This window comes from Carassius carassius, chromosome 13 (genome assembly GCF_963082965.1).
Source record: "Carassius carassius chromosome 13, fCarCar2.1, whole genome shotgun sequence".
Lineage (NCBI taxonomy): Eukaryota > Metazoa > Chordata > Actinopteri > Cypriniformes > Cyprinidae > Carassius > Carassius carassius.
In genome coordinates, this window is record NC_081767.1 from 12,319,032 (window position 1) to 12,325,790 (window position 6,759).

The 6,759-nt window shown below is 37.4% G+C and overlaps 1 long non-coding RNA gene across 4 annotated transcripts; it reads right to left on the bottom strand.

Annotated features, from left to right (window-relative positions):
• Nucleotides 1–577: 577 nt before the first annotated feature.
• On the bottom strand, nucleotides 578–4,157 carry LOC132155601 (uncharacterized). 4 transcript variants are annotated; one of them, XR_009437301.1, is made up of 6 exons: nucleotides 3,891–4,157; nucleotides 3,085–3,187; nucleotides 1,968–2,083; nucleotides 1,740–1,824; nucleotides 1,079–1,206; nucleotides 578–958 (listed from the first exon to the last, which is right to left on the bottom strand). It is a non-coding gene; the product is annotated as an uncharacterized LOC132155601 (long non-coding RNA). The 4 variants fall into 4 exon arrangements; XR_009437302.1 differs by having other exon boundaries at nucleotides 1,968–2,121; XR_009437303.1 differs by lacking the exon at nucleotides 3,085–3,187.
• Nucleotides 4,158–6,759: the final 2,602 nt, after the last annotated feature.

Consider the following 6,759-nt stretch of genomic DNA (forward strand, 5'->3'; position numbering starts at 1 on the left):
TAGTGTACCATCGGCCGTGGCCGGGACACCAGAAATTACACCTTTTTCGGGAAATATCTGGGTAGCCGTGATAACGGTTTTTGTGTGCAGGCAAGCGGGCAACCGTACAGGCTTGCGCATTGCAAAAGACGCTGAAACAGTCACAATCCCTGGAACTGAAACAGCGGCGCGCTTGGGTGAGAGTTCGGCCGCAGCGACTCGTACACCGGCGCTTTCCTAGGATGGCTTCGGGGCTTCCGGCCTCACCATAATCCTCTGCCGTGGTCCCTGGATTATTCTCAGTTATCCCTCAAGTGTTTGTAACAATAAAGCCCATGGCACCATTTTGTAATGCAAAATAATTAATCTCGTAACTCCCTTTATTTCACAAAAAATTTGCATATTTGTTACTAAAATATAAAAAATAACTTTCTGGTGTACTGATGTCCCAGATGTTATTAAGCCGATCAAAAATGTGTATGTCTTAAGTAAAAAATAATGCCAATAATTAATATGTAGTTTTTCCAAGTCTAAAATAAACACATATAAGCCTACCTAGTAAAATGATGTGTTTACCAAGAATCTTCAGAACACAATATTCACCATTTTCATTTTATTGAAGCATAGACTATAAAGTTGATAAAGTAGCATCAAGACAAATAAGATTCAAGGAAAATAATTATCATCAAAAATACATTAACCTCATATATTAATCAGTTCACACAGAGGAGTGATGAAATGTCCTTAAAAGTCACACAGTCCCATCCAGTCAACTGTGATACAGATCATGTGATACTTATAAGACATGTGATACTGTTCCAGAAAATAATGATTCCTTATCATGACATCGAAACTGGTTTCATTTCCCCATCATGATCTTCTTCTCTCTTGTCTGGAAACAGTTTGTGGTTGATATCCAGCACTGATGTGGTGTAGCTTGTTCTAAGCCAGAGGATCTCTCAGTCCTAACATCCCAGACCTGGTCAAAGTGAAACAAACAATCCAGATGAAGTTGTTTAATGGACAGAGAGCTCAGCTTATGTTCTGTGTGATTTTAGCAGGGTGAGCAACTATGACCCTTGTAGTATTGTACACGTACCATTCTTCAAGCTGTTTTAAGACCTTTAGAGAAGCTTTTTCTTTGAAGACAATTTACCACATCCTCTTCTTTCACTCCTTTCAAGAGCATCACTTGGTCAAAACCCCTCATTTGGCTGATGAGATCATCTGTACAAATTAAAATACTGCAATAAAAATTTCATTCTGCAAGAATTAAGAAAAAGTTACAGAGGCAAAGGACTTGCTCATGAGACTGACTTAGCATGTCTAGTTCTCAGAGACTGGAGTTTTTGCCTCTAAAATTCATCTAATGTTGCAGTAAATGTGTCTTTCTTCCTCTAAAATATTTCTCCAAAGTTCCTGACTTCTCTCACAAATGTGTTTTAGTCTGTGCAGTGTATGTTCTTGCTTCAAACCAATCAACTATAAATCCACAATTTATAACATAACATTAACAAAACAATGAAATAATGTCAATTGGTGTTTATATCAACTAAACCAATTTCATGACACTTGTCTGCTTTTAAACAGGTGGTGTGTTTTTAAAAATATAAGATTAAAAATGTCCAGTCACACTTTGCTAACATGCTGTAATTGTAATATTATTTTAAAAAAAATCAAGGCTGACATGACCAGTCCTGTGAGAGATCATCATAAAGTGCTCTAACACATAACACTGCATTGCTTCAACACACACATACCAGAGGACTTCTGTTTGTTTGAGCACAAGATGGCCGTCTTCATTCCTCATCCTGAGCAAATCATTTCCTTGGTCTTCCTTCTCTTCTGTGAAACAAGATAATCTCTACTTACTCTGTGTGCAATTAATATTTCTCATTAAACATATAATTAAGTTAATTTAAAATAAGACTCAGACCAGAGCATTTGAGGAGTAAATGTTGATTCAAAAAAACTCTAAACAAATGTACCTGGGAAGAGCTGATCATGGCAAGATTCGCTGAGACTCAGTAATAGCTCTTTTAGTTTTTAGGAAGGTTTGTGAGGGTTGGCTCTTAAAAGAGCTGTTGAGCTCGATATTGTAGACCTGAAGAAAAAGAAGAACAGCATTATCTGCAAACAATCCTGTAAGACAGAAAGGAAAGAAATATTATTAATTACGTGCAACTTGTACATTACACTGGGTTTTGTTTAGACCATAAAAGCAGCCTCTGTAAAGATGGTGTATAATTAAATGTTAAATGCATCCATTATTAAAAGCAAGTAATTAATAGCAAGCTATAGTCATATGAATTCTTTTGATAGTGTCAGATGAGACAATATCATACAAGTGTTAAACTGGATTATTAAGACTGTGATGTGCGACTGTGTTTAGGGTTCATTTTTAAGACTTTGACCCTGTCCAGATACCCACACTTGCAGTCTTGGCCACTTGAGAGTGTGTGTACGTGACAGTGTGTGCACAAGACTGTCCCCGGTCTTAATAATGCCAAAGCACAGCGTCCTTAACACACACTAAACCTCTCCAATACTGCTCCGGAGCACTATACAACGCTTAGTGTATCCCATCATGCATCATGTTTTGGAATAAATCGTCAGACTTTTTGCCGAGATCTCACAAGAGGGCACGGAAAGCTGTCCAATGTACAGTATGTGAAATATTGATAATTAGATATTAAAAATCTCTGTAAACACATAAGTGTGTCCCATAAGGCAGTGACTCCCAATCCTGGTCCTGGAGAACCCCAACACTGCACATTTGAGATGTCTCCCTGATCAAACACACCTGATTCAACTCATCAGCTCATCAGAGAAGACTCCAAGACCTCAAAAGTGTGTTTGTCAGATAAGAGAGACACCAAAACCATGCAGTGCTGGGGTTCTCCAGGACCTGGATTGGGAAACACAGTCATCAGGTCATGAAAAGTTCGACACACACTTATGGTCATCATGCTCACTCAAGTGGTCAAGTGCAAAGATGGCAAGTGTGGGTATTTGGACAGTGCAACAGTTTAAGAAACAACAAATGCTGTACAAATTATAACAGCAGGAATGTTTGATAAAAGGGACAAACTATCACAGACTTACTGCTGCAAATGTCTGCCTCCGCAGCTTTCTGCCTTCTCCATATCTGAAGGAATACCTCTCCAGAAACACCACTGGGCTGACTGCTTCCTTTACGTCTTTTCAGCTAAAAATAAAAATAATAAAAAAGGGGAGAGAAAATAAAATTTAATTATATACAGAATGTTAATAATGATCTGTAAACCTAATATTTAGATATAAACTGATATGAATGAACTGCAAGATGAAAAAATATATATTTTTTAATTTATTTATTTTTAATTTGTTTTATTTTTTGGGGATTTACATTAAAAGGTATTAAAAGCATGGTACAGAACATATGATTACTGTGATATCTGTCATATAAAAGCACATAAAAACACCAACATTACAGTGATACAAGCATAGCTGGTTTGGTGATTATTGTATTGTTGTATTGATTATTAATATAGTATAGTAAAACTACAGTTACAGTTACTAATGTCCCGTTTACGGTGTTTTAACTTCACATTTCATTTATTACAATGGTAAGTGTCGTGATTACCATGATTTTACTACAAATACATCTTACATCGTTGAACCTGAAATTAATATAAAACGGATTAAGGCACGTCTATGGCACGTGTCTATGGCACGTCACGTGACAGATAGAGTTTAATCACACGAATTAGCAGCTGTGTTCATTTATTTAAACACAATGAAACTCAAAGACAGCCTAGGATGACAGCGATATAATACAGCGATTAAACATATGGCGTTAATCTGATTAATAAAAAAGACAGAATACATTTTATAAAAGCCATTAAAAGAGCGTATATACGACTACTCACCCAAACTGTGGAACCGATAGCAAGTATCGCGATGTGTGCTGAATGAGACTTCTTGAACGTGATTTCATAGCGATAAACATCTCATGTCCTCGCGTCAAAATTCTGACGCCAAAAGTTTCCCACTGAAAGCAATGAAGGTCGTAGTGCTTCGATATTCGACGCCGAGAGGCACATTTGGCGTCATAAAAGTGACGCTAGGGGCGCTTGACCATGCTTCGGTTTTTGACGCCTTTGGAGTGAGAATGGGTTGCTATTTGTGTGTTCTTATTGTTTGTATCATACAGATTTAATAGAGATAAAAAAAAAAAAACGCTCTATCAGTTACCACGAGAAAACAACAAAAGGTGCTAATATAAACTCACAATGTGATAGAATACTAGCAAAAAAGTTATAATCTTAACCTTTAACTCCATACCGAAGTCCCAGATAGCCAGACAATGAAAATATAAATATAAAAAAAATATATACAAATTATTTGTGTTTGGGACGCTGTGAGCACGGAGACTTAAGTGTAAAAGTTTGAAAGCGTTTAGCTTAAGACGTAAGTTTGAAAGCGTTTAGCTTAAATTATTAATATGAATAAACAGTGCTCATAAACGGCTGCTGAGGTCGTATTCTCAAGTAGTGATGTGTCGTTCGTGAACGAATCGTTCTTTTTGAATGAATCTTTTAGGTGAACGAATCATTCTCGTTCACGCAATCCACTGACTCATATTTCTCATTCACTGAAGTTCCTCCCTCCACAGCAGCGCTGTGCTATAAGCAGCGCATGCGCAGCTCAGTGAACCGAGTAGCTCTGTGAACTGTTTCATCTTGTCAAAGACTTACTCAACCTCGAGCCAATAGCCTTCGAGTATGAGATGTGACAGAGCAAGTGATTTGTTGAATGTAGTGAACGAATACGCCCTTCAATGAACGAGTTTCATGTGAGTCTGAACTTCTAGAGATCTTATCATTCGTGAATTAAGTGACTGACTGATACACATGTCGTTCGTGAACGAGTTGAATGATTTAGTACATCTCGTTCGTGAATGAAATGACTGAACTGGCACACATGCCGTTCGTGAACGAGTTCAATGAACGGATACATGTCGTTCGTGAATGAAATATACTGTTACTTATCTCGTTCGTGAACGAAATTAATGAGAGTAAACTGGTTTAGTCTGCCATTTAGCATTTCAATCTCGCAAAATGCAAAGCGCAGTTATAGGTACTGTGCACATACGCTTGTTTTCATATTCAGCATACAGAACTCCACTTTTAATCTCCGATTTATGAATGTGAATATATAATATACGAACTGTCTGACCAAACAATTAAAATGCTAATTAGGCAAGAAAATCTCGTGCTTTGTTCATCTGAACAACTTAATTAGACTTTATATATTGAATGCGATTATGCACACATTTTAATAAAGTGAATGCGTTCGTTGACTTAAGACATAACACATAATACACTCTTTTTTGCCACCTGCTGGCATATTTTGTGTAATACGAAGAAATGGTCACTGAACGAATCAGTGAACGATTCTGAATGAATCATTTTGGTGAACGAACTGAAAATGAACAAATCTGCTGAAAGAATCATAATTTCCACCACTATTCTCAAGTGAATCGAGTTGAGGCCTTGACCCGGAAACAGCGCTTCTTACGTCATCACTTAACAACCGGATAGAGCATCACAGTCCCGCCCACAGCCGGTGCCGGAAGTAAAATTTCAATACAATTTCTGCATTGACAGTTGGGGTATAAGCCATAAAAACGTAACCATACATGGTAGACTTAAAACCAGCTACGGCTGTACTAAGCAATAGTATACGCTCAAATAAACGCCAAAGGTTCATGGGGCACTAACCTTGTTTTGAGATAAATGCCTTTAATTCGCGATGTCTTGGATAAGTACTTCACTACCCAGAATCCTGAACAATTCAATTCAATTCAATTCAAGTTTATTTGTATAGCGCTTTTTACAATACAAATCGTTACAAAGCAACTTTACAGAAAATTATGTTTCTACAATATTTAGTAGTAGCTAGTAGTTTGTGCACGTTTGACAGGATTTTAGAAAAATAAAAATAATAATAACAATAATACAAGACGTAGTCAGCTAGATGATGAACTATAAATATTATTAATTAATAGTAATTATAGGATGCAGTCACACATGTAGCAATAATTGTTAGTTCTGTTTGTTGATTCAAGGTTAGCATCATCTGGGGTCCTCTGAGGGTCAGCATCATCTCTTCTCAGGTGTTCTGGATCCAGACTGGAGCTTGTGTAAATCCTAGTTACCACGGGATGTAAATCCCGTGGCAAAACATAGAAACAAAATAGAGACATCATTAGCATAGCTGCTGATCCAACAAAGTAAAATTAGTTTAACCCAAGCTAAAGAATAAAAATGCAGATGCAACTACACTCACAATTTAAGAGATACATTATTCGAATGCTTGGCGAAAGAGATGCGTTTTTAATCTAGATTTAAACAGAGAGAGTGTGTCTGAACCCCGAACATTATCAGGAAGGCTATTCCAGAGTTTGGGAGCCAAATGTGAAAAAGCTCTACCTCCTTTAGTGGACTTTGCTATCCTAGGAACTACCAAAAGTCCAGCGTTTTGTGACCTTAGGGTGCGTGATGGGTTGTAGCGTGGTAGAAGGCTAGTTAGGTACGCAGGAGCTAAACCATTTAGGGCCTTATAGGTAAGTAATGATAATTTGTAACTGATACGGAACTTAATAGGTAGCCAGTGCAGAGACTGTAAAATTGGGGTAATATGATCATATTTTCTTGACCTGGTAAGGACTCTAGCTGCTGCATTTTGGACTACCTGTAGCTTGTTTATTGACGAAGCAGGGCAACCACCTAGAAG